The following is a 24,321-nucleotide window of genomic DNA, read 5'->3' on the forward strand; positions in this document are numbered from 1 at the left end:
CACAGAGATCTGCGCCTAAATCCACTGTTTTTTTGCTCACCACACCACCCCAGTTCAGACATGGCCATATGCAAATCAGCCTTGACCCTGTGCCTCATGGGAACAGTCAAGCCCAAACTGCAAAGCCATGTCTTCCCTGGACCGAAATCAAGCATCCTCGGACCGGTTTCTGGCTATCAGCCGTCTTCAACCAGGATTACTTGACTCCAGTGGCGTGGAGAGCACGGGACTCACGTCTGAGCATACTTGTCCTACTCGGGGTGACAAATGCAAAAACAACAGTTGATGGACAGAATGCAGAACAATGTCATACATTCACCCGAGTACAGAGATCTGGGCCTAAATCCACAGTTTTTTTGCTCACCACACCACCCCAGTTCAGACATGGCCATATGCAAATCAGCCATGACCCTGTGCCTCATGGGAACAGTCAAGCCCGAACTGCAAAGCCATGTCTTCCCTGGACCAGAATCAAGCATCCTAGACCCGGTTTCTGGTTATCAGCCGTCTTCAGCCAGGATAGCTTGACTACAGTGGCGTGGAGAGCACGAGACTCACGTCTGAGCATACCCGTCCCACTCTGGGTGTAAAATGCAAAAAAACAGTTGATGGCCAGAATGCAGAACAATGTCATACATTCACCCCAGTACAGAGATCTGGGCCTAAATCCACAGTTTTTTTGCTCACAACACCACCCCAGTTCAGACATGGCCATATGCAAATCAGCCTTGACCCTGTGCCTCATGGGAACAGTCCAGCCCGAACTGCAAAGCCATGTCTTCCCTGGACCGGAATCAAGCATCCTAGGAACGGTTTCTGGCTATCAGTCGTCTTCAGCCAGGATAGCTTGACTCCAGTGGCGTGGAGAGCACGGGACTCACGTCTGAGCATACCCGTCCCACTCGGGGTGACAAATGCAAAAACAACAGTTGATTGACAAAATGCAGAACAATGTCATACATTCACCCCAGTACAGAGATCTGGGCCTAAATCCGTCGTTTTTTTGCTCACCACACCACCCCAGTATGCTTTGTTTGCCATAAGTTGGCAGGGTATGCTCAGACGTGAGTCCCTTGCTCACTTTGCCACTGGATTCAAGCAAGCCTGGCTGAAGACGGCTGTAATGCCAGAAACCGGTCCTAGGAAGCTTGTTTCCAGGTCCAGGGAAGGCATGTCTTGGCAGTTCGGGCTGGACTGTTCCCATGAGGCACAGGGTCAGACTGATTTGCATATGGCCATGTCTGAACTGGGGTGGCAGAGTGGGCTAAAGAACGGTTATGGATTAAACCCAGATCTGTTGACTGGGTGTGAGTGTTTGATTGGTTCAGATGCCCTGTCCATCACTACCCCCTTTTGTACTGATTTGTTCGCCATAAGTTGGCAGGGTATGCTCAGATGTGAGTCCCTTGCTCACTTTGCCACTGGATTCAAGCAAGCCTGGCTGAAGACGGCTGTAATGGCAGAAAACAGTACTAGGAAGCTTGTTACAAGGTCCAGGGAAGGCATGGCTTGGCAGTTCGGGCTGGACTGTTCCCATGAGGCACAGGCTCAGACTGATTTGCATATGGCCATGTCTGAACTGGGTTGGCAGAGTGGGCTAAAGAACAGTGATGGATTAAACCCAGATCTGTTGACTGGGTGTGAGTGTTTGATTGGTTCAGATGCTCCGTCCATTACCACCCCCTTTTGTACTGCTTTGTTCGCCATAAGTTGGCAGGTATGCTCAGACGTGAGTCCCTTGCTCACTTTGCCACTGGATTCAAGCAAGCCTGGCTGAAGACGGCTGTAATGCCAGAAAACGGTCCTAGGAAGCTTTTGTCCAGGTCCAGGGAAGGCATGTCTTGGCAGTTCGGGCTGGACTGTTCCCATGAGGCTCAGGGTCAGACTGATTTGCATATGGCCATGTCTGAACTGGGGTGGCAGAGTGGGCTAAAGAACGGTGATGGATTAAACCCAGATCTGTTGACTGGGTGTGAGTGTTTGATTAGTTCAGATGCTCCGTCCATCACCACCCCCTTTTGTACTGCTTTGTTCGCCATAAGTTGGCAGGGTATGCTCAGACGTGAGTCCCTTGCTCACTTTGCCAATGGATTCAAGCAATCCTGGCTGAAGACGGCTGTAATGCCAGAAACCGGTCCTAGGAAGATTGTTTCCAGGTCCAGGGAAGGGATGGCTTGGCAGTTCGGGCTGGACTGTTCCCATGAGAAACAGGGTCAGACTGATTTGCATATGGCCATGTCTGAACTGGGGTGGCAGAGTGGGCTAAAGAACGGCGATGGATTAAACCCAGGTCTGTTGACTGGGTGTGAGTGTTTGATTGGTTTAGATGCTCCGTCCTTCACCACCCCCTTTTGTACTGCTTTGTTCGCCATAAGTTGGCAGGGTATGCTCAGACGTGAGTCCCTTGCTCACTTTGCCACTGGATTCAAGCAAGCCTGGCTGAAGACGGCTGTAATGCCAGAAACCGGTCCTAGGAAGCTTTTTTGCAGGTCCAGGGAAGGCATGGCTTGGCAGTTCGGGCTGGACTGTTCCCATGAGGCACAGGGTCGGACTGAACTGGGGTGGCAGAGTGGGCTAAAGAAAGGTGATGGATTAAACCCAGATCTGTTGACTGGGTGTGAGTGTTTGATTGGTTCAGAGGCTCCGTCCATCACCACCCCCTTTTGTACTACTATTATGTTTGCATCACATGGTCTAAGAGATCCTGAGTCCCTGAGTACTCTGTTATTGAGCATGAAGCTCAGGACGTTTTTTGGGCCATTAGAAAGTTAAAAAAAAATCCTACGGGGGTACTAAATTCATAGTGAGGACTGATCACAAGCCTTTATGTGAGACATTCTCAAAGAAGGATATTGATCTTATCTCAAGCAGGATCACCAAGTGGGTCATTGCTTTGCAAGAGTATGATTTTGAAACTAGGTATATCCCAGGTGTTGACAATAGTGTTGCAGACACACTCTCTAGGTTGGTAAATGATTGTCATGATGTGGTTCCCCTAGATGAGTGGGATGATCCTGAGGTTCATGTTTGTCTTGTTGATGAAGAGATTATTAGTCAAGAGCAATGGAAGGTCTTATTGTCTTCAGATTCTGTTTTATCAGAGGTTGTTTCTCTTATTCACAAGGGTTTGAAGAGTAAAATAAATTGCTCTAGTGAGGCTTCCAAGTTTTGGAGTGTCAAGGATGAGTTAGCAATTTGTGACGGTTTGTTGTTACGAGGTACCAGACTTGTGCCCCCCTCTGAGCTTCGTGGAAATTAATTGACTTTGCACATAAGTCACACTCTGGAATATCTAAAACTAAAGAGAGACTACGTGCTTGTTACTGGTGGCCAGGTATGGATATACTAATTGAGAGAGTTGCAGGGAATGTTTGGTATGTGCCTATAGTGATTAGTCTAAGGTTGTGAGGGTTCAACCTATGGTGATCAGAGAGCTTCCTAAGAAACCTTGGAGTGATATTGCTTTCGATATTGTGCGTCCTGTTCATCATGATGGTCAACCATTTTTTATTTTTGTTCTTTTAGACTTGTACTCTAGATGGCCTGAGATCCATTTCACACCTAATATTGAGACCTATCTGGTTATAAAGGTCTTGGAGTCTCTCATAGCTAGAGAGGGATATCCAGACTCTATTCTCACAGATAATGGAGTAAAATTAGGCTCTAAGCAAATGGAGTGTTTCTTGAAGAATAGAGGTATTTGTCATAAAAAATGCTCGCTCTATCATCCAGAAACTAATGGAATGATTGAAAGGTTTAATAGAGTGTTAAAGTAAACAATCTTATGGGCTAAGTCTTCTGGTCTTAATTGGAAGCAAGAAGTTCTTAGAAGAGTTGAGACTTATAGACTGACTCTACACTCATCTACTGGAAAGTCTCCTTTATATCTTTTCAAAGGTAGTGTTCCCAGTACCCTTGTTGAGCCTTCTTGGGTGAAAGATGTGGGTGAGTCTGTGTCTAAGACTCCTTTAAATGAGCCGGAGTGGCATTTGAAAGAAAAGCATGAGTGTTTAAAAAGAAAAGCATCTTTTGATGACAGGAAATCAACAAAGAATACTGTAGTGAGAGTTGGGGATTTTGTAGTTATCAAACTTCCTGGTTCAAAAGTAAAATTTTCGGATCCTATAAAGGTTATCAAAGTGTTTAAAAATGCTGTAAGAACCAAAGATCATAGGATGTGGAACCTCAATAGGATTTCTGTGTTTTCGGGTCCTTTGAATTGAGATGTACCTACTGTTTCAAAGAAGAGTCACGATGCTGATTTAGATACCTTACGCACATCCTCTAGAATTACAAGAAAACCCATGTAGTTGAATGATTATGTATCTTGAACTTTTGTTTTGTTATTTTTGGGGGGGAAGATATGCAATATTCTCCTGTAACTCATGTACCATAGCAACATATGACATCACCCATGATTCTGTTCCAACCCTGTTCTCAAGGTTCAGGAATGTTTACATTCAGTTGATGCTGGGCAGTTACTTGGCTGGCTTTGGTTTAGATGGGTTCATCTTTACCTGGAAATAAACTTGGATTATACTTTATCATCAATCCTGCGTTCATTTTAATCTTTTCAAGGATTTTACAACAAGCTTTTCTGATGCATGCATCACCTCCTGCGGATTTGCAGATATTTTTCAATATTGTAATTTTTAAGCGGCGCAGCATGCCGCTTGTGCTGCGCTGCTTACAAAAAGTGTATACAGTTACAAAAATAGAATTTGGCCAGCTGGGTCACAGAAAATAAAAGCGCGATGGCAATGAGGAGCAACCTGCTCCGGTGCAAAAAAATAAATAAATAAACTGCGTCGGAAAAGAAAAGCGCGACGGCAATGAGGAACAAGCTGCCCCGGTGCCACAAAAATGGTGCGCGCGCGCTTGGGAGAGCAGACTTCACTTTTCAAGCACTGCACTTGTGCTTGTGGAAAACCGCTGCTCGCTCCCTCAAGGTGGATGCTGCCACGAGTGCAGTGCTTGAAAATTAGCAGAGCGATGGCCAAAGGCCCTCCTAAGCAGCGCATGCGCTCTGCGTAGGCAAGACCTAAAAATATAAAGAGTAACAGTTGCATCCTACCTTTAAAATATCAGCACTCAGGCACGGAACAGGGATGCCTTTCAGTCATGCTTCTTGAGAGTTACTTTTAATTGTAAAGGCCGCATGGGAATAGCATTGCTCAGACAGGGGACAACAGGTTTAAGGGTCAGAGGCCAAGTTCTGCATTTAGAACTGACCACCACTACTGAAAGCAAAATGTCCACGCAGGGAGTTTTGGAGGATTTTCTTTATCTGAGGTTAGCCACTGTGACAGTGTGTGATTTCTACATCACACTATTAAAGCATTTACAGCGTTTCTTCATGTGTACATGTACAAATATAATTGTGTGAATGCAAGTTGTACATTTACCCCCAGATGCATCAACAACCCAATTTGCGATTCCTTAATAGCGAAAAATACCGATTCGCTATTAAGGAATAGCAAAATGGAATGCATCAAGAAATCACTTAAAAAATAGCGATTTCTTAGAATTCCTTAATTGTGAGTCGCAAATTGCGAGTCGCAATTCAGGAATACCTCCCCATTCATTCCTATGGGCCTAGAGGCCCATAAGAATGAATGGGAAGATTCGCAAATTGAGATTGAGATTTCAAGGGTGCAGGGGTGCCAAAGGAAACCCTGTTGCACCCCTGAAATTGATATGTGCACATATGTTGGGCACACTCATGCCCTTAGGGCATGTGTGTGCGCAAAATGAAACTTTGAAAAATGCACTTTAGTGCATTTTTCAAAGTTTTTGCAAATGACCATGAAGTACAACTTCATGGTAATTTGCGTGCCCTATTAGCGAATTCGCTATTTTAAAAACTTTCATGCATTGCATTTAAGGAATCTCAATTTGAGATTCCTTAAATGCAAATAATCGCAATTTAGCGATTTCTAAATTTGCGATTTTTGCATTTGGGATGATGCATCCCAAATGCAAAAATACCGCTCGCAAAGGGGCAGATTCTGAGAATATGCCCCTTTGCGAGCGGATTTTTGTTTGATGAATCTGGGCCTTAGTCTATAGCCCTTGTAGTAATAATTAAAATAAATAAATAAACAGGGCAGTATTTGATTGAGCGGGGAACATATTCCTTTTCAGCAGATTTGCTTCTATTTTGGTCTGCAGCAAATAACACATGTTAAGCAAACGCACACTTCCGTGCCACTTGTTCTAAATAGTAAAAACATACATGTAATACCAGCTTGTAATGTTGAAGAGTAGTTTAAGAAACTATTTTCTTTGTATTAATCACATTTCCTGATTCTAACATTGTAGGGTAAAACACTACAGGTAATGTACATTTTGCTCTAATGATGTCTGAGGCTATAATGTGCCTAGGGAAATTAATTCAATTCATGTTAATAATATTTAGGATATCGTCATTAGTAATTTAAATACATTTAAGAAATGGAAGAATTTACTTAGTTGTTTCAATGAACTTATGGCCTTGATTAAGCGTTCCTGGAACAAGATTGGACACCACAGATCTGTTTTAGGTAACATTAGCTAAAGGAAATATTGCATTTTCTGTTAGGAGCAGATGGGGATATCACTGTTTTCTTGAGAAATAATACAAGTGTAGGAGATATGCAGGGTGGAGTGTATCCTTTTTTTTTTTTTTTAAGTTTCAAAAACCTTTATTTCACATCACATAGAATACACAGCTGCGAATCCACAACCCGGAGGCCGGCAGCGCTACATAGCAACATATCAGATGGGATAACACAGCCTGATAGCCAGCATCCCATAGGGCCCGGCGGCGTTGTATCACTAGCACGATATTAATCCATACCTGCGTGAACCATGTCCAATCATTTTAGAAAACACTTTCTTTATGTCCTTGGAAACCAAATCAACAGTACCCTAACCCAACTTCCTGCCATGGCCCCAAACTGTACAATAACGATGTACGACGTCTCACAGTGCCCAACCCATGGAACACGTTTTTTGTCAGTCTTGAGGATCGGGAGGTCCCCACCCTCCCCTTGTATGGAGACTGTGACGTTGCCCATCGCTTGTCGCTAAAACTTTCTTGAACGCAATTAAACACCCTTGACACCCCACCCATCCCCCCTCCCATATTCACAACTTCCCCCTACCCTCCCCCCCCTGCCGAGATTAGAACCCTTCCCAATGTGGTCAGTGTGCTCTACAGTTTGATTCTCTAGAAACAAGCAAAAACAGTGATATTGGGTCTGTGCAATCAGCTCCTCAAATCGGGTCACCAGGTGTTGTGATTTCTGGAGGACTAATGCCTTCGTGTCCCGTGACTACCAGTTCCGGGCTATTTTGCGTAAGAGGGGCATCCAATCCCACCAACTCTTGGATCATTACCCCCCACGCCTGGAGAACTTCGGGCAACTTCCCATCCCTTCTAGTATGCCTAATATGGTCTTCCTCTGCCAGCGCCCATTCTCTCAGGTCAGACTTCCATCTCTGCAGCACCGGACCCTGTGGGGATAACCAGTGTATTGCAATGTGGCGTTGAGCCGTCACCAGGCCCAACACCAAAAACCGCCTGCTCACCTTTCGTTTGGGGTCCCGAGGGATTAGGCCCAAGAGGCATGGGAGGGGGTCCAATTCTATTACCCATCCTGACACCTTTTCCAAAACCTCCCGCACCGACTCCCAGTATGTTTGGAGGACCGGACACTCCCATACCATATGCACAAAGTCTGCCATTCGGTTGCGGCATCTAGGGCAGTGCGCGTCCCTTGTGCTATCAATGGTCTGGAGACGCCTAGGGGAAAGGTAGGTCATATGTACAATGTTGCACTGAATTAATTTGAATCTGTTGCTAACTGACACTTTCCTCACACTTTCATGAATTTTTTCCCAGTCACGGGAGGTGATTTCCCTCGGACACGCCCACTGCCATCTGTCCTCAATCGTCAGGGGCCCCAACTTCCTGTCCTCCCTCAAGGCCCTATAAAGGTGAGTCACAAACTTCCGACCCCCAGCCATCGCCAACATTGTGACCAGCGTACGGGTTGGCCCCGGAGCCTCCGGGAATGTTGGCCACATCTGCCGCGCTGTCGCCGCTATTTTCGCGTATTGGAGGTATTGTCCCGGGCCAAGCCCAAAGGAGGCTACTGCCTCCTGATAAGTTACAAATTGGTCATTCGGATACAAGTCCGCTAACATCAGGCACCCTCCCTCCGTCCATTTATCAATAGTCATGACCCGTGCAATCCGGGCAAATGGCGGTAAAAGCCACAGATCCAAGTCCGGGGCGAAGGGATTGCTGTGGAGGAGGCGTCGTGTCACCTGATCCCAGATCAACGCCATCAACCGCGCCAGTGGGGGGGTATGTTCCGGGTGTCCCCCCAAACGCCAAAGCAATGCCCCCAGTTGCCTGTTTCCAAACGTTCCCTCCATTAAGGATCTTTCCCACGAGGGGTCAGTATCCAGCCATGCGAACGCGTGTTGTATCTGTGAGGCAAAATAGTACATCTCCAGGTCGGGAACTTCCAAACCACAAGTGCCCCAACTGCGCTTTAAAACCTCCAAACTCACCCTGCATCGCTTCCCATTCCATAACAGGAGGATGAGGAGTGAGTCCAGCTCTCGAAAAACCCGATGTGGAATCTCGCAAAAGGACCCCTGCATAGTGTATAAGCAACGGGGGAGGATCACCATTTTAATTAGGGCTATCTTTCCCATCAGGGAAAGTGGAAGAGTATTCCAAAAGGTGATGCTTCCCTTTAAACCTCGAATTATCCGTCCCATATTGTGCTGAAAAAAGGTGTCTGAGCGCCGGCTTATCCACACCCCCAGGTAGCGCAGTGTGTCATCCACCCGTGGGAGTCCCACCTCTGGGCGTGGAACCCCTTCCCACTCTTCCTGCGTCCCAATCGCGTACAACTGGGATTTCGTGTTATTGACTGCCAGACCGGAAGCGGCTGTGAACTGCGCTAATGCGGCCATCAGGATCGGCAGGGAGTGCGTGGGCTGACTCAGGTAGATCAAGGCGTCGTCCGCATATAAGGACACCACTTGTTCCCTCGCCCCTATTCGAATGCCCCGGTCTCTAAGCACCGAACGAAGGTGACATGCCAGCGGCTCCATAGCCAGGGCAAAAAGCAGGGGGAGAGAGGACACCCCTGGCGAGTACCCCTCAAAATAGGTATCTCCTCCGAGATGCACCTGCCCGTGAGGACTCCGGCTACCGGTCTGGTGTAGAGCAGCCGAACCCATCGCACGAATCCTTCCCCCAGTCCTAGTTTTAAAAGTACCTTCCATAAATAGGGCCATCGGACCGAATCGAAGGCTTGTTCGATGTCTAGGAAAACCAGCGTGTTCTGTCCTGCCCGACCCTCTAAGGTCTGCATAACATGGGCCAGGCGGCGTACATTCCGCAAAGTGTTTCGTCCTGGGATAAATCCCGATTGGTCATCATTGACCAGGCGACGAAAATATGGAAGGACTCTGGAGGCGAGAACCTGACTGATTATTTTTAAATCCACATTTAACATGGACATGGGTCTATAGGATCGTGGGAGAAGAGGATCCTTCCCCTGTTTGGGGAGCATGACTACCGTCGCCGCTCGCATGGAGTTCGGGAGCAAGCCCCGATCGTACGCCTCCGAAGCCACCTCCAGGAGTTTTGGGACCAAAACGTCTTTGAAGTCTTTGTAAAGTTCAGCTGCGAGGCCATAGGGTGGAGTGTATCCTATTGAATAACATTATCAAGGGGTAGCAGCATCTGTAGGCCATGTGCAGAGAATAGCTCTGCCATGCATACAAAAATACTGGTTTCCACTTAAAATTGTTGTGCTGGGTCAGATAAAAAGGCCATGAAATAAAGTTTGCATTAATGTGCTATTATGTTGCACAGCTCAATAAGCTAAAGGAATTGGTAAATGGTTATTGGATTAATGTTTTCTAGTTAGCTCAATATGCTTGTACACTAAAATGTACAAAGTGGTACAGTCCAATTGTATTAGACATGGCCTCTTTGGTGTGGTTTCTCCTAGTTATCTATCTCCTATAAATCTGTCCGTGCCCAGCTGCCAAAAAGTGGTGTGTATTGTCGACAGGAGGTCACCTGCTTAGGATACCTACTGTCGAAGGGGAGTAGGAGACTAGTTCCTGGGCAAATTAAGGGTAAGCAAAATTAAGTAACACATTGTTCTTTTTCTTGGTTTTTGTGCCTATTATGTGTATTATTGTGAGTTATTCTGCATGGAAAGTACGCACGGCAGCTTGTTATAGTGTTCTCTCTCTCTCTCTATTGAGCCTGTCTAAGCTGTCTAGGAAGGGCCATGAGACAATTGGTCGGGCTCGCTTTAGTCATTAATTTCACAAGATGCTTGAATATGTTCTTAAATACCAACACCGGGTCTGAATACAGCTGGTTCAGCTAGAGTATTTGAAATAACATCTGACTTGGATAAAAGAAAAGGGTACTTCATGTATACATTAAATGTGTTACATTAGCTCTTACCTTTCTGTATCTAAAGGGCCTTCAATGTGTAACAGGTTGTTGGTTTTGTAGTTTAGAGAATATATTTTTAGGTTCTCCCTTGTTTGTGAAATTATATGTTTTTAACATTATGGTTTGAGAAAATATCTGTAAAGTGGAAAAAAATAATTAAATCAGCTGAGTTTTTGATATAGAACAAATAAAATAAAAGTATATGACTTTCTCATATTATGCTCTGGGTTTCTAATTGGTGCTGGTGAAAGATTTATGACTGGAGATGAACTATAGTTACTTACCTGTAAACTGTGGTTCTCCAGTATTGGTGTCTTTCATAGATTCACATGCTTGAATATCCCCCGTCGTCGAAGTGGGAGTCCCACGGTACATAAAAATAGCAGTCATATATGCATGTATACATGAAAATTATAATAAATAAAAATATACATACATATAGTGCAATAAATTGTAAATTCTAAAAGTACCATAGAACATAATAGGCCCATTGAAAAGCCTAAGGGAGAACTCACTTTAGTAGCATATTAGTATCATTATGTGTTGGATCACATTCCAGCCAATCAGGCTGTAGCTTCCTCTAGAACCTTCTCCTCAGAAGCCCAAGTCCTCAGATTTTCGTAGCACAAGTAAGTAAAAGCGCCTGAGGAGAAGAGAGCCTCTGAGGGGAGGATGGGAGGGTCGCATGTGAATCTATGAAAGACACCAATACTGGAGAACCACAGTTTACAGGTAAGTAACTATAGTTCTTCTCCAGTATTAGGGGTGTCTTTCATAGATTCACATGCTTGAATAGAGTAGAAAGCAGTAAATCATCACATGAGTCATAAAGGTAATACATCATGCAAAGAAGGTAAATATATTAGGCAATATGCACTAAATACCAAAACATTATTAGTAAAAAACCTTTATGACTGGAGGCGGGTAGCAACAGAGGCTCACCTTTATTGGAAAAGATTCCGCAGCACCGCTTGACCCACTGCCGCATCCGCGGCGTCTGTTGATTGCAGGCAGTAGTGCTTAGTAAAAGTATGGCTGCTCGACCAAGTCGCAGCTCTGCAGATCTGTCGTAAGGGTACCCCCGCAAAGAGGGCAGCCGAAGTAGACACTGCTCTAGTTGAATGAGCTCGAACTCGAGCAGGAATGGGCTTTCCAGCCCGTTGGTGGCAGAAGGATATGGTAGAGGATATCCACCTAGTTATGGTCTGTTTGGTAACAGGTTGTCCTTTGTAAGTTGGACCATATGCCACAAACAATTGATCTGACTTTCTGATAGTTGCAGTTCGTTGAATGTAGAATTTGAGACAACGTTTCACATCTAATGAATGCAATGACCGCTCAGCTGGAGTTTGCGGAGCAGGAAAGAAAGTTTTCAGTATTACAGGTTCGTTGAGATGAAAGTCACTGGGAACCTTTGGGATGAACTTAGGATTAGTTCGTAATGTCACAGCCTCGTTGGAGAATTGTAGGAAAGGAGGCTGTATGGTAAACGCCTGGATGTCACTGACACGTCTTGAGGACGTTAAGGCGAGTAAGAGAGCAACTTTCCACGTGAGAAATTTAAGATTTGCAGAGTGAATAGGCTCAAATGGTGGTAGAAGTAGTTGAGACAAGACAAAATTCAAGCGTCAAGCAGGCGGAGGGCGACGGATAGGTGGAAACATCCTAAAAAGGCCCTTGTAAAATTGCTTAATGATCCTTGAAGAACATAGAGATGTGGAACCATCATGGCGGAAACGGGAAATCGCCGCCACAAACACTTTAAGAGTTGAGTGCGACAGTCCTGATTTAGCCAGGGATAAAAAGAAAGGTAACATTTGTTCAGGTTTTGCAGTCATTGGGTCCAAATCTTTAGTGCGGCACCAGACACAGAAACGCTTCCACTTTAATTGGTACGTTTTTATGGTGGAGGGAGCGCGAGCCCGCGCTAACACCTCCCTGCAGTCCCTGTCAATATTTAAACGTGCAAATTCATTGTACTCAGGTTCCATGCATGGAGTTGAAGATATGCCGGATCCGGGTGACAGATTAGTCCCTGCTGCATCGTGAGGAGGTGCGGTAGATGACGAAGTGGTAACGGGTCGGACTGCGAGAAGAGGAGCAGGTCCGTGAACCATGGACGTCTCGGCCATTTGGGTGCGATCAGGATGATGCGACAAGGTTGGAACCTCATTCTGTGTAACAGGCGAGGGATCAGAGGAAGTGGAGGGAAAGCATAGATGAAGTCGTTCGGCCAATCGATCGAAAATGCATTCCAGCTCGACTCTCTGTGGGGATGCCGACTTGCAAAGCGTTGGCATTTCCTGTTGACAGCAGTCGCGAAAAGATCCATCTGCGGCCGGCCCCACCGCCGGAAGATGAACTCGACCGTCGGCTGGTTGAGTTCCCACTCGTGATTGTCCGACGATGCTCGGCTGAGTGAATCTGCCAGAACATTGGCCACACCTGGCACGTGAATGGCTGTGAGATGAATTTGACGTTGAATCGCCCAATCCCATATTTCTTGTGCCAGTTGAGAAAGTAGAAGAGACCTCGTGCCGCCCTGCTTGTTGAGGTAGTGCATGCTGGTGGTGTTGTCCGTCCGTACCAGCAAAGTGTGTCCCTGCACTAACCTCTGGAAAGATTTTAGGGCTAAGAAAATCGCCAAGAGTTCCAGACGATTGATGTGCCAAGTTCGTTGGATTGCTGTCCACTTTCCTTTCACAGACATGCCGTTGAGATGCGCTCCCCATCCTTCGAGAGACGCGTCTGTTGTAAGCGTCAGAGTTGGAGGTTCGTCCTGGAATGATCAGCCCGCAGATATGTGCGGAGGGTGAGCCCACCACTCCAGCGCTTTCTGGATGCGAGGTGTTAAAAGGACCTTGTCCTCGAATGACCCCGACACCTGTTTCCACTGCCTGTCCAGTTCCTCCTGTAGAGCCCTCATGTGCAATCTGCAATTTGGAATAAGTTGGATGCACGAGGAAGCCATGCCAAGGAATGATTTGAACATTCGGACAGAAACGTACAGTTTTGATTGGAGGAAGCGCACCATTTTTACCATGCGGTCCTGTCTTTCCTGGGAAGCGAACACTTTTCCCTGCCGAGAATCTAGCAAGGCTCCGAGGAAATCTCTCCTTTGCGATGGTTGAAAGTGTGACTTCTGGCAATTGATTGAAAACCCCAAGGCGTGGAAGAGGGAGATGCAGACTTGAGTGTGCTGCTCCGTCAGGTGAAAAGTTCTTGCCTTGATGAGGCAGTCGTCCAGGTATGGGTAAAATTGGATACCTTGGAGACGCAGGAAGGCAGCTACCTGGGCTAAGATCTTGGTAAAGACCCTCGGTGCTGATCGGAGGCCGAATGGTAGGACTTTGAATTGGAAGTGTAGCTGCCCGACTGTGAAGCGTAGATACTTCCTGTGTCTGGGGTGAATTGGCACATGGAAATAAGCGTCCTGAAGGTCGATTGTTGAATAGAACTCGCTTGGATTGAGAAAATTCAGAATTTGGAGCAGAGTTAACATCTGAAAAGTTTTTGAAATGATAAATTTGTTTAGGGCTCGTAAATCTAAAATTGGTCGCCATTCCCCCGACTTCTTCTTGACCAAGAAAAAGCGGGAATAAAACCCCTTGCCGCGTTGACCTTGCGGTACGACTTCGATGGCTCCTTTTTTGATCATCAATTTCACCTGGGCCAGAAGTTCTTTGAAATGAGGAGGTGGGGGCCCCGAAGGTGGATGAGTGGGTGGAAATTTTGTGAATTCCAGGGTATGTCCTTTGGATATAATGTCCAGGACCCATTGGTCGGAGGTGATTTCGGACCATTTTTAAAAGTAATTGGAGATGCGACCTCCAAGATTTACGGTCGGCAAAAGGAAGGGGCTGAGGCAGTCACTGCTTCTTGTTGTTTGAGCCACCTCTATAAGTGGATTTCCTCTGGTATGGTCTGGAGGTGGACTGACGATTTTGGGATTGATAGGAACCCCTCTGTCTGTTATCGTTGTAGGTGTTGTAAGAACGGTATTGACTTGATCCACGAAAAGTAGAGGAACCTCCGCCTCTACCTCGTGCACCCAGAAAGGGTCGTTTCTTGTACTGTAGGGTAGCCAAGGACTTCGCAGTGTCTGTGTCCTTTTTGATCGCCTCAAGGGCATCATCAACATGTTTGCCAAACAATAATTCTCCGTCATACGGCAAGTCTAGGACTCTTGCTTGTACCTCAAGACGGAAGGTGGTAGATCTCAGCCAGCCTTGACGCCTCAAGACTGCAGCCCCAGCCAATTGTCGAAACCCCGTTGAGGAAATATCGAGTGCACAATCAATGATTTTGGATGAAATCAACTCCCCCTCTTGTATAATTGCCTGTGCTTCTGCACGGATTGCATCAGGTAGCTGAGGAATCAATGCCGCCACCTCGGACCACATCTGGCGGTCATAACGGCCCAGAATAGCCAGAGTGTTTGCCGCCCTCACCGTAGTAGCCGCCATGGTTGTGAATTTCTTTCCTATTGAATCCAACTTGCGGCCTTCCTGATCAGGAGGAGACGTGAGTGGCGTGGCAGGATTGCCCGATCTTTTTTGTGCAGCCTGTGTAATGACCGAATCTGCTTTCGGTTGAGAGACCAAGCAGGCCGGGGAAGACGCCGGAGCCTTGTATTTCCTATCCAATCTGGGCAAAACTGCAGGAACAGAATTTGGACGTTCCATCAATTTAAGGCCCTCCTTCCAGATATAATCCACGATAGGTATAGTGTGGGTCTGTCTTTGAGATAGGTCCTTAAAGTCATACAAAAAGCATTCACTTTCATGCTGTTGTTGTTCGACCTTGAGATGAAAACGTTTTGTAGCACGGATCATCAAATTGTGGAAATGTGCAATGTCCACTGGGGGCGAATGGAGAGGTGAGGTGGGCGGAGTGGAAGGTGTTTGAGCCCTGTAATCGTTCCACTCAGTCATGTCGACGTCATTGTCGTCGTCATCTGTATTTTGTGGATCTGGATCCTCGTCGCCAGTGTCAGGACGAGCACCTCCCGGTGACGCGGGTGAAACTGGCGCAGGTGCCTGAGGAAGGTGAGGTTGAGGCTGCGGAGGAGGCGGTGGTGCTGGAGAAGCAGGTGTAGAAGCAGGAAACCTGCGGTTATAATCATCCAGCATGTGCTGAAGGTTCATGACCAGAGATAAAGGAATCTGTGTAGTTGGTTCCGAAGGCACCTGTTCTGACGCATCAACAGGAAACAATTCAGTCCCATCTTCGACATTGTCCACCACATCACCCTCATCACTATATTCCTGGCACTTAATGTGTAGATCCGAAGGACTGGTCGCTTGTTTAAAAAATCCTTCCACCTCTGAATCGTGTCCGGATTCTTCTTCACCCGACTGAAACAATTGTTCTGGAAGATAAGTGCTGCTCCTCACAGGGCTCAGTTGGATGAGTGGTACTGTCCGCAAAGAAGAGGCAGTAACCACTGTATAGATGGCAGCTGTTTTCGGTAACGGTGGATGCGACGTCAACGAGCCCGTTGGCGTAAATGTGGCAGTGTCAGAAACGACCTGAGACGGCTGCGTCGTCACTACAGAGGCAAGCGGCGCAGAAATGGATGGTATTTTCGTCGTCGACGATATTTTCTTGCCCGTCGACAGAGCCGTCGACGAGATTGGAGCCTTGGTCGTCGACGAGGATGGTGCTTTGGTCGTCGACGAGGAAGGTGCTTTGGTCGTCGACGACGACGTCGACGGGATGGTAGCCGTCGTCGAGACCGTCGACGACGGAACACTGGTCGACGGAGTCGTCGTCGACGAGGCAGCCGTCGACGGGCCCGTCGACGAGGTGCTGGTAGAAGTCTTGGTCTTCGTCGACGGTGTACGCGTCGACGATTTCGTCGTCGACGGTCTTTCTTTGATGGTCGTCGACGAGATCTTTACAACTGAAGAGATGGGTCTCACCTTCGTTGTCGCCGTCGACGAGGTGGTCGTCGTCGATGTAGCGCTGGTCGACATCGTACATGTCGTCGTCGATGTAGAGATGGCAGACACAGATTTAGTCGACGCTGAAGACGTCGACGGGCGCGTCGACGAGCCCGTCGACGAGCCAAAACCAGATTTTTTGATGGAAGGCAAGGCTTTGGGCGCAGACGTCAGAGAACCAGGTCCCGTAGACGTGCCCTGAAGCAAATCCTGTGGGGAGACAATCCTAGAGGACTCCTGAAGTCTACTCTTCTTAAGAAAAGGAGAAGGAACCTCAGTCTCAGACCCACGCTTCTGAGAGGACTTGGAAACAATAGATGACAGGCTCTCCACATCAGAAACCACAGACTCTGAAGTCTTCAACTTCTGCAGCCACAGAAGGAGACGGGCCTCTCTATCCCTCAGAGTCTTGGGAGGGAAAGTGCGACAGTACTTACAGTTTTTCACCTCGTGGTCTGGATAGAGACAGTAAATGCATTTACTGTGTGGGTCCTCATGGAAATGGCGTAGTTTACCACAAGAAGGGCAGGCTTTAAACAAAGATTTCTTGTTTGAAGACATTTTCTTGAAGAAAAAACAGTTAAAGTTGAGAAAACTGAGCCGAGCTCAGGGAGACTCCCTTCACACGACGTGCGGTAGAAAATCTGAGGACTTGGGCTTCTGAGGAGAAGGTTCTAGAGGAGGCTACAGCCTGATTGGCTGGAATGTGATCCAACACATAATGATACTAATATGCTACTAAAGTGAGTTCTCCCTTAGGCTTTTCAATGGGCCTATTATGTTCTATGGTACTTTTAGAATTTACAATTTATTGCACTATATGTATGTATATTTTTATTTATTATAATTTTCATGTATACATGCATATATGACTGCTATTTTTATGTACCGTGGGACTCCCACTTCGACGACGGGGGATATTCAAGCATGTGAATCTATGAAAGACACCCCTAATACTGGAGAAAGTGTGATTGTGGTGCATGCCTAAAAAGAGCCCAAAGGGATAATTTTTCATAGTGCTTAAATAAATAGAGACAAAAGCACCTCACCAGTGCACGTCTAATTGGCTAATAAGTAATACTGTTTGAACAAATTGTCAGAATTAACATAACAAATAAATGAAAACGCCATGTTACTGCCCATCCTGTCTGTAAACTGATGAAATTATGATAGGATGGGTAGAACGGACTGATGCTCCCTTATTTGACCTTGAACTATATGTGGGTAGTTTTTGTTCTAAAATTCCCAGGTGGCATCACCATTGTTGTTTATGTTATTACAGCACTACATAAGTCGCTTGGTATCACGAGTCCCTCATTAGTTAGTTCATATAATCGAGCTGACAACCCTTGCTAGAGCTGGTGAATAGGTTTCTCCCCTAAATATGATATTACATGGCCCAGATCGTGAAAAAAAAATATGATGCCTATGGTTCACAATGCTAGGGAAAATGCCTGTGTGATCCTTAGTAAACATCTTGAAGAAAAATATAGCCTTATAGGAGTCTGTCTGCCACAAACAAGTTCTGCTGGAGAGATTTATGTACTTACAAAGTTAGGATTAATTTGTTAGTTATTCATGCAATACAGATCTCTGTTACGTTCATAGTTTTAGAGTTTCCCGCTACACCTATAATAGGAGAGCATGGTCATAAAGCGCAAAACATGGTTGTTCTTACATAAGGAAAATAATTCTGAAGTGTCCACAGTCCTGTACAGTAGTGAAAAAATCACAAGCAGAAGAAGTGTTGTGAACTATATGACTTATCGAACACAAGCTTGCTAAACACAAGAAACACCAAAGAATAGTTGTTTTGATATTCCTTTTCTTTGAGGTTCGTCAGAAAAATAATATAGGGGCGTTTCTGAAATAGAATATCCTCTTTTGATTGATTGTTTGTATGCCTTATCTAAAGATTTCTGTTCTGTTCACCAACAGATATCTGCTGCCCTACAACCAATATAGATAATGGGGTGACCCAATATTCAACGGACCTGGGTATAAGGCGGAAATGTAAAGAGTGGTCCAAGACACATTTGACATGAACTGAATACTATTCTAATCAATCATGTGTTATGCAACAACTATAACACTGGTCTATAATACCTAAGAGAAATCACTAACACCTTCCAATGGCATACATATTATGAATGCATGTGTTAATTTAGAACACAAAAATACAAAAGCGGCAGAGTAACCAATATTGTTTGTAATACTTTTATTTATAAACTCAAAGCGCACATTTAATACAGTGGTCATGGGTTGCCTGAAAGGAGCAAAAGACGATGCATGCAACAAATGCACTCTGCACTCTGCCTCTTACTTTCTGAGCAGCACGGAAAGCGATGCCCGACTTTGGAGCGCTGGATTTCTTCCGCCTCAAGGGCGCATGAATTAAGACGAATTGAGAAACTGGCTTCTTTGTTGGTTTAAGAAGCAGTGGACAGATGAGGGTAAACCCCTGCACCAGTAAGCCCCTAAAAAGGCTCATTTCCAAGGTACTGGACCCCTTGCAGCAGCCAAGGCTTGTTGTGCACAGCCAGTACATCAACGCTTTGGAAGAACGACCTGCATGTCGAGGGACTTTAGGGACAGTGCGACCCACTTAGCGAATGCCCCAGCTGTTTTGTTTGTCCCTCTTCTGCAAAACAAAGATCAAGAAGTGAGTCGGTGACCGCTGCCACCCGACGCCTCAAAGCACCTATGCACACGCGCTCCAGACTCCGAGTCCAAGGGAGGTGATGGTGTCAAAGGGGTCCCCAGACCCACATGGGCTAACCCCACACTTGAGGTGGCCCAAACTGGACTTCCAATTGCAGCCTCTTTCTGCAGGCCCCCGCCGATAACAAGAAATCCGTCCCCAAAAGACACCACTGCACCCAAGCCCCACAAGAAGTGGAGAAGTGGACCAAGTGTGCCCGGGGATCTCAGGGGTTGAGCCCCTTTGTGGGCTCCCTCAGACTGCTCCCCAAGTCCCAGCTTGCAGCCTCTTTGTTACCGGACCGTTCTCCGATTGAAGTGAATGGGACACCCGACGCTGTGACACACTTCTGCACCAGGAACCACCAAAGCCGCCCAAGGTGACCGGTTTGTGTGGCCTTGAACCTTGCCCCATACTCATCTAAAGTCCTGAAGAACAGTCCCGTAAGTCGCTGCTAAGTGCCCAAATGTAATACATGTTTTTCCTCCATAGGATAATATTACTGAAAATGAAAAGTGTCCATTTCTAAAAACTACTGTAAAAATTCATAATTCGAAACTTACTTACCCAATTCCAATGATGTTGGTATCTACATTTATATAAAAGTATGTGTTATTTTTATAAATTGGTGTTGGTCTTCTTTATTGAGTGTGGTCTCACTGACTGCGTTTGTGTGTGTAATAAATGCTTAGCTCTACCCTGTGATATCCCTAACTTCTCGCCCACACTACCTCAAAAGAGAGCATTTGGGGGGTTGTTTGTACCTCGGTCCCCTGAGGTTTGCTTCGGCTCTTTACACAGTGTACCTCTTTTTGATCCACTATATAAAGATCCAGCTTCCTACACTCCCTTTTCCTCCAAATCACGAGAACATTTTTAAATCTATTAGTGGAGGGTGTGCGCAGAACAAAAGCAAAAGACTGTAATGTTACTTCACCTATAGGAAAACAGACTGCTCTTTTGGTTCACTAAAAGCATTGTTGTCAGGGCAGTAGCAGAAGCGCATGAATGTTTCTAAATTCCTGAATCACTTCTAACAATTGTCACTCAATGGAATTGTATAACTTAATATACTAAACTAAAATACGCACATTATAAAGAAATACACTGTTTTGAATTTTGCAGTCTTTCTCATATATGTACAGGACTCTCGGAGCCAACCAACAGCTTGGCACTCACTCCGCACCTCTCACCACCTTCGCCTTAATGCCCTTAAGGTAAGCGCTGCTTGTGGCAACCCTGTAGGAGACAGGAACCAACCAAACTCAAAAAACAAATGATTTTGAAGGGAGTGTGGTCTGACCTGTAAGCTTTACAACCACTTGTTTTGTATTGTTTTTTGTAAAGTGCTGAGGCGCTGCAGGCAGTGGCGGCTCGTAATGTCGATGAGTAGTGAGGCGGGCATGCACAAGCACACTCCCTTCCTCCCATCCCGCACAAGCACCTACACACACATACTCCCTCCCACCCATCTACATGTGCACTCACACCTATCCATTCTCAAGCGGGCACACATACACCCATCAGTCGCTAGCACATACCCATGCATACACCCATTCAAAGCACACAGCACTAATTCACATACATTCATGCAGTCGCGGCTGGCATTACGGGAGGGTGGGGGGGATGGAAATGGGGTCGTCGCGCTGTGGAGGGGAAAGGGGGAGGCGTTTAAGGGAAAAATTTATATAAAATAAAAAGTTAAACTTACCGTCCCGATTTTCCTCAAGTCCCGAGACTCCCGACTCCCGCCGTCCGGCTTCTGGAATTCTGCAGCGCTCGTCATCAGGAAGGCTGCAGGCAGCCTCGCTCCCCTCTACCAGTCACAACGCTGCAATGGCAGCGTTGTGATTGGTGAGGCCGCTGCCCCACCTGGGTCATTTTCTCTCTGTATGCAGCAGCATACAGAGAGAACAGGGAGAGTGGGAGGTGTTTCTCGAGAGAAGGGGGGAGTGGCTTGCCCACTGTTGTTCATACTGACTGTTTGGGCGGACTCAGGCTGCCCAAACAGTCAGTATGAACTGTAGTGTAGTTCCTTTATTCCCAATAGGCTCTGCGCATTGGAATAATATAAACAGCAGTAGGACTGATGTCGACTACGTCTCTACTGACTATATTAGACAATTAGTTTTGCCAGCTAGCTCAGAGGTCACTAGAAACTTTCTCGAATAAACAAGGAGGAGTTTAACTTCCCTGGATAGACAAGAAGGGATTAGCTTCTGACAACCATAAACAAGACAACTTTGCTCCCTCAGAATAAGAGTGTATCTCTAGAGTCGTGTGAAAACAATAGACAGCTATTTTACTCAGTCAATTGTGCATACTTAGTTTCACCAGAGTGCAGAGAAATAGAGAGACGGGCGTTTTCAATAAAAGGTGTTATTTATTGAGCAGTCTTCTTTCTCATGCAAGAGAAATAAATTGCCACAATTGCAATACTTAACATAAAGTAAAGTGCGTACAGTAAAAGGAGTATTATGAAATAATACTGTAAAAGCATTGATATGGTTTCTTAGCCATATGATACTTTGAAATGGATAAAATATATACATACATAAAAACATTGACTAACGTACTCAACTGGTGCTTCTAATCTACACCTACCCCGGTGTACCTGACCTAAGCCTAATACGTGGAAAGGAGTAAGTAAGTAGCAGTTTAAGTTAAGTTGGTTTTTGCCAAGGATCTGAATCAAGAATTCTCTCAAGGGTTTAGTCAGCTCCGTACCTGGGTAATAGAAAGCAGGAGGTCTGGTATCTCTCTCTCAGGACTCCATATCCCAATAGCCCGAAAGGGCAGCTGGAAACACCGGAGCTGGATTTTCTCGGCTGGAGAAAAAGACAGTGTCTTTCTCAGTGCGTCAAAAGGGAGGGGCGGCGTCCGTGGGCTCTCGCATCAGCTGGGCTCTCGGGCAAGTAGATAGCCGCTCTGCCCCAAACCACCATGTGTTTGCTTAAGGCAACTGTTGGTATTATTTATACCGGAAAGGTGCCGGGTTTGACGTAAGGTTGGACATAAGACGTCAATAAAAGATGTCACTAAGAACTGGCCTTTCTTTCAGTGCTCGCAGGAGTTCTAGGACAAATCAAAACAGAAGCATGGGGATTTCCCAGGTTGCTGGAGGTTTGGTTTGTTTAAAGAACGCGTTGTACTTTCTAGGAGTCTAGGGAAGTAGCCTTGCCGTATTTGGACTGCATGGGCTATTACTAAATATGGATATGATTCTTATGCCTTTATAAGGATATTATTTATTATAGCCATATAAGGGCATAAATCGGGAATATCGAATTAGGGTCCTAGATAGAAACACAACAGAACAACAGTGGGCAAGCTACTCCCCCCCCTACCCTGGAGAAACACCGCCCACTCCCAACCAGGAACTTCAGCTTTCTCGCCAGGCGAGAAGGCAGAAACAGATGGTAGTTATTACCATTTAAGTTTCTGCCTTCTCGCACTGCGAGAAAGTAGGGGGGCGGCGCCAAACGCCCCTATAGAGGAGCCGCCACTGGCTGCAGGCAATAAACACAGCCAACCCGGCAACCGGCAGTAAAAGTGGTGTCCACCCTGCCAACCTGGTGTGAAAACAGCCAGTGCAGTCCAGGCCGGAAAGTAGAGCTGTTAGTGGTGGCATGCTGTCTTTCAAAGGGGGTGATTTGGTTGCCAGGGTTGAAAGCAGCCAACAGGTCTAAAGAGCTAAACATGACAGTATTCTCCTCTGCTGGGGTGACAATAGTCTCCTTAACTGATTAGGGTGGTTCTGGCACTTGAGCTAGAAAGTAAAGTGATCCAGAATCGGATGGGTCTCCATGGAGACTAAGAGCTGGTTATTATCATTTTCTAAAGGACGACAGAGTGTTAGGGGAATCTGGCAAGAGGCTCATTAAAGGTTTTGGGTTTTAAGTATGGTTCAGAGACATTTTATAAGGTTTTGGGTACCATACCAGTGGTGAATGAAGTTTTAATGATGTGGGATATGCGTGACGTCAACTGTTGGAGAAGTACTTTGCTAAGAGAAAAGAATGGCGTCTGCAGGGATCTGTGGGGGGCAAGGGGCAGTGGAGGAGGAAGTCAGACTGAGGAGGTAATCAGGCAGACTATTCATCATGCATAGAAAGCAGAGTAGCTGTGATGTGATGGGGTTCATGGGTGGTAGGATTTAGGCAGTGGGCGAAATTGGTTAGTTGAGGCAATTTTATTTTCGGATCTAACAGACCACATTAAAAATAGAAAAGAGAATATACAGGACAGAGCTCTTGAAGGAGAGATGTGTTCTATGCTGCAGAAGAACACATTAAAGCTAGTTTTAAGGATTGAGGAATGCTCACTGGGCAGGGCTCGACAAATCTACTCGTCCGCTCTCATCTGCCCGACTGGCGCCTTAACGGAAGGGATCCCGCCTGCTCTTGGCGGGCTTGGGGGCTCAGCTTCCGAACCCTAGTCAGGCCAGGGCGAGCCTCCCCAGGCCCCGACGATAGCCCAGCGCCGGAACCTCGGCTGGCTTGCAGGACGGGGGCGCCAGCACCCCGGGGCCCGCTGGACGGAGCTCAAGCCCCGGGCCTGGTCCCAGCTTCCGAACCATAGCCAGACCGGGGAGTGCCTCCCCAGGTCCCGATGGACCCCAGCGCCCAGACCCTCGACTGGCTTGCAGGACGGGGGGCTCCAGCACCCCAGGGCCCGCCAGTTGGAGCTCAAGCCCCGGGCCTGGTCCCAGCTTCCGAACCGTAACCAGGCCGGGGAGAGCCTCCCCAGGCCCCGATGGCCCCTAGCTCCCAGAAACTCGACTGGCTTGCAGGACGGGGAGGCTCCAGCACCCCGGGGTCCGCCGGACAGAGCTCAAGCCCCGGGCCCAGTACCTGCTTCTGAACCCTAGCCAGGCCGGGGAGAGCCTCCCCAGGCCCCGATGAACACCCGGACCCTCGCTGGCTTGCAGGATCGGGAGGCTTCTGCACCCCCATGGCCTGCCTGACGGAGCTCAAGCCCCGGGCCCGGTCCATGCTTCCGAACCCTAGCCAGGCTATGGAGAGCCCCCCTTGGCCCCGATGAATGCCCGGACCCTCGGCCGGCTTGCAGGACGGGGAGGTTCCAGCACCCACATGGCCTGGCGGACAGGGCTCAAGCCCTGGGCCTAGTCCCTGCTTCCAACACCCAGCCAGGCCGGCGGAGAGCCTCCCCTGGCCCCGATGACCCAGGTC

The 24,321-nt window shown here is 46.9% G+C and overlaps 1 long non-coding RNA gene across 1 annotated transcript in view; it reads right to left on the minus strand.

Moving 5' to 3' along the window:
* The window catches only part of LOC144821848 (uncharacterized), a 148,729-nt gene that overhangs the window by 53,884 nt on the left and 70,524 nt on the right, over positions 1 to 24,321 (minus strand). The window contains exon 2 of the long non-coding RNA XR_013608471.1: positions 10,493 to 10,618. This is a non-coding gene — a long non-coding RNA (uncharacterized LOC144821848). The remainder of the gene's footprint in view (positions 1 to 10,492; positions 10,619 to 24,321) is intronic.

This window comes from Lissotriton helveticus, chromosome 2_2 (assembly GCF_964261635.1).
Source record: "Lissotriton helveticus chromosome 2_2, aLisHel1.1, whole genome shotgun sequence".
NCBI classification, from domain to species: domain Eukaryota; kingdom Metazoa; phylum Chordata; class Amphibia; order Caudata; family Salamandridae; genus Lissotriton; species Lissotriton helveticus.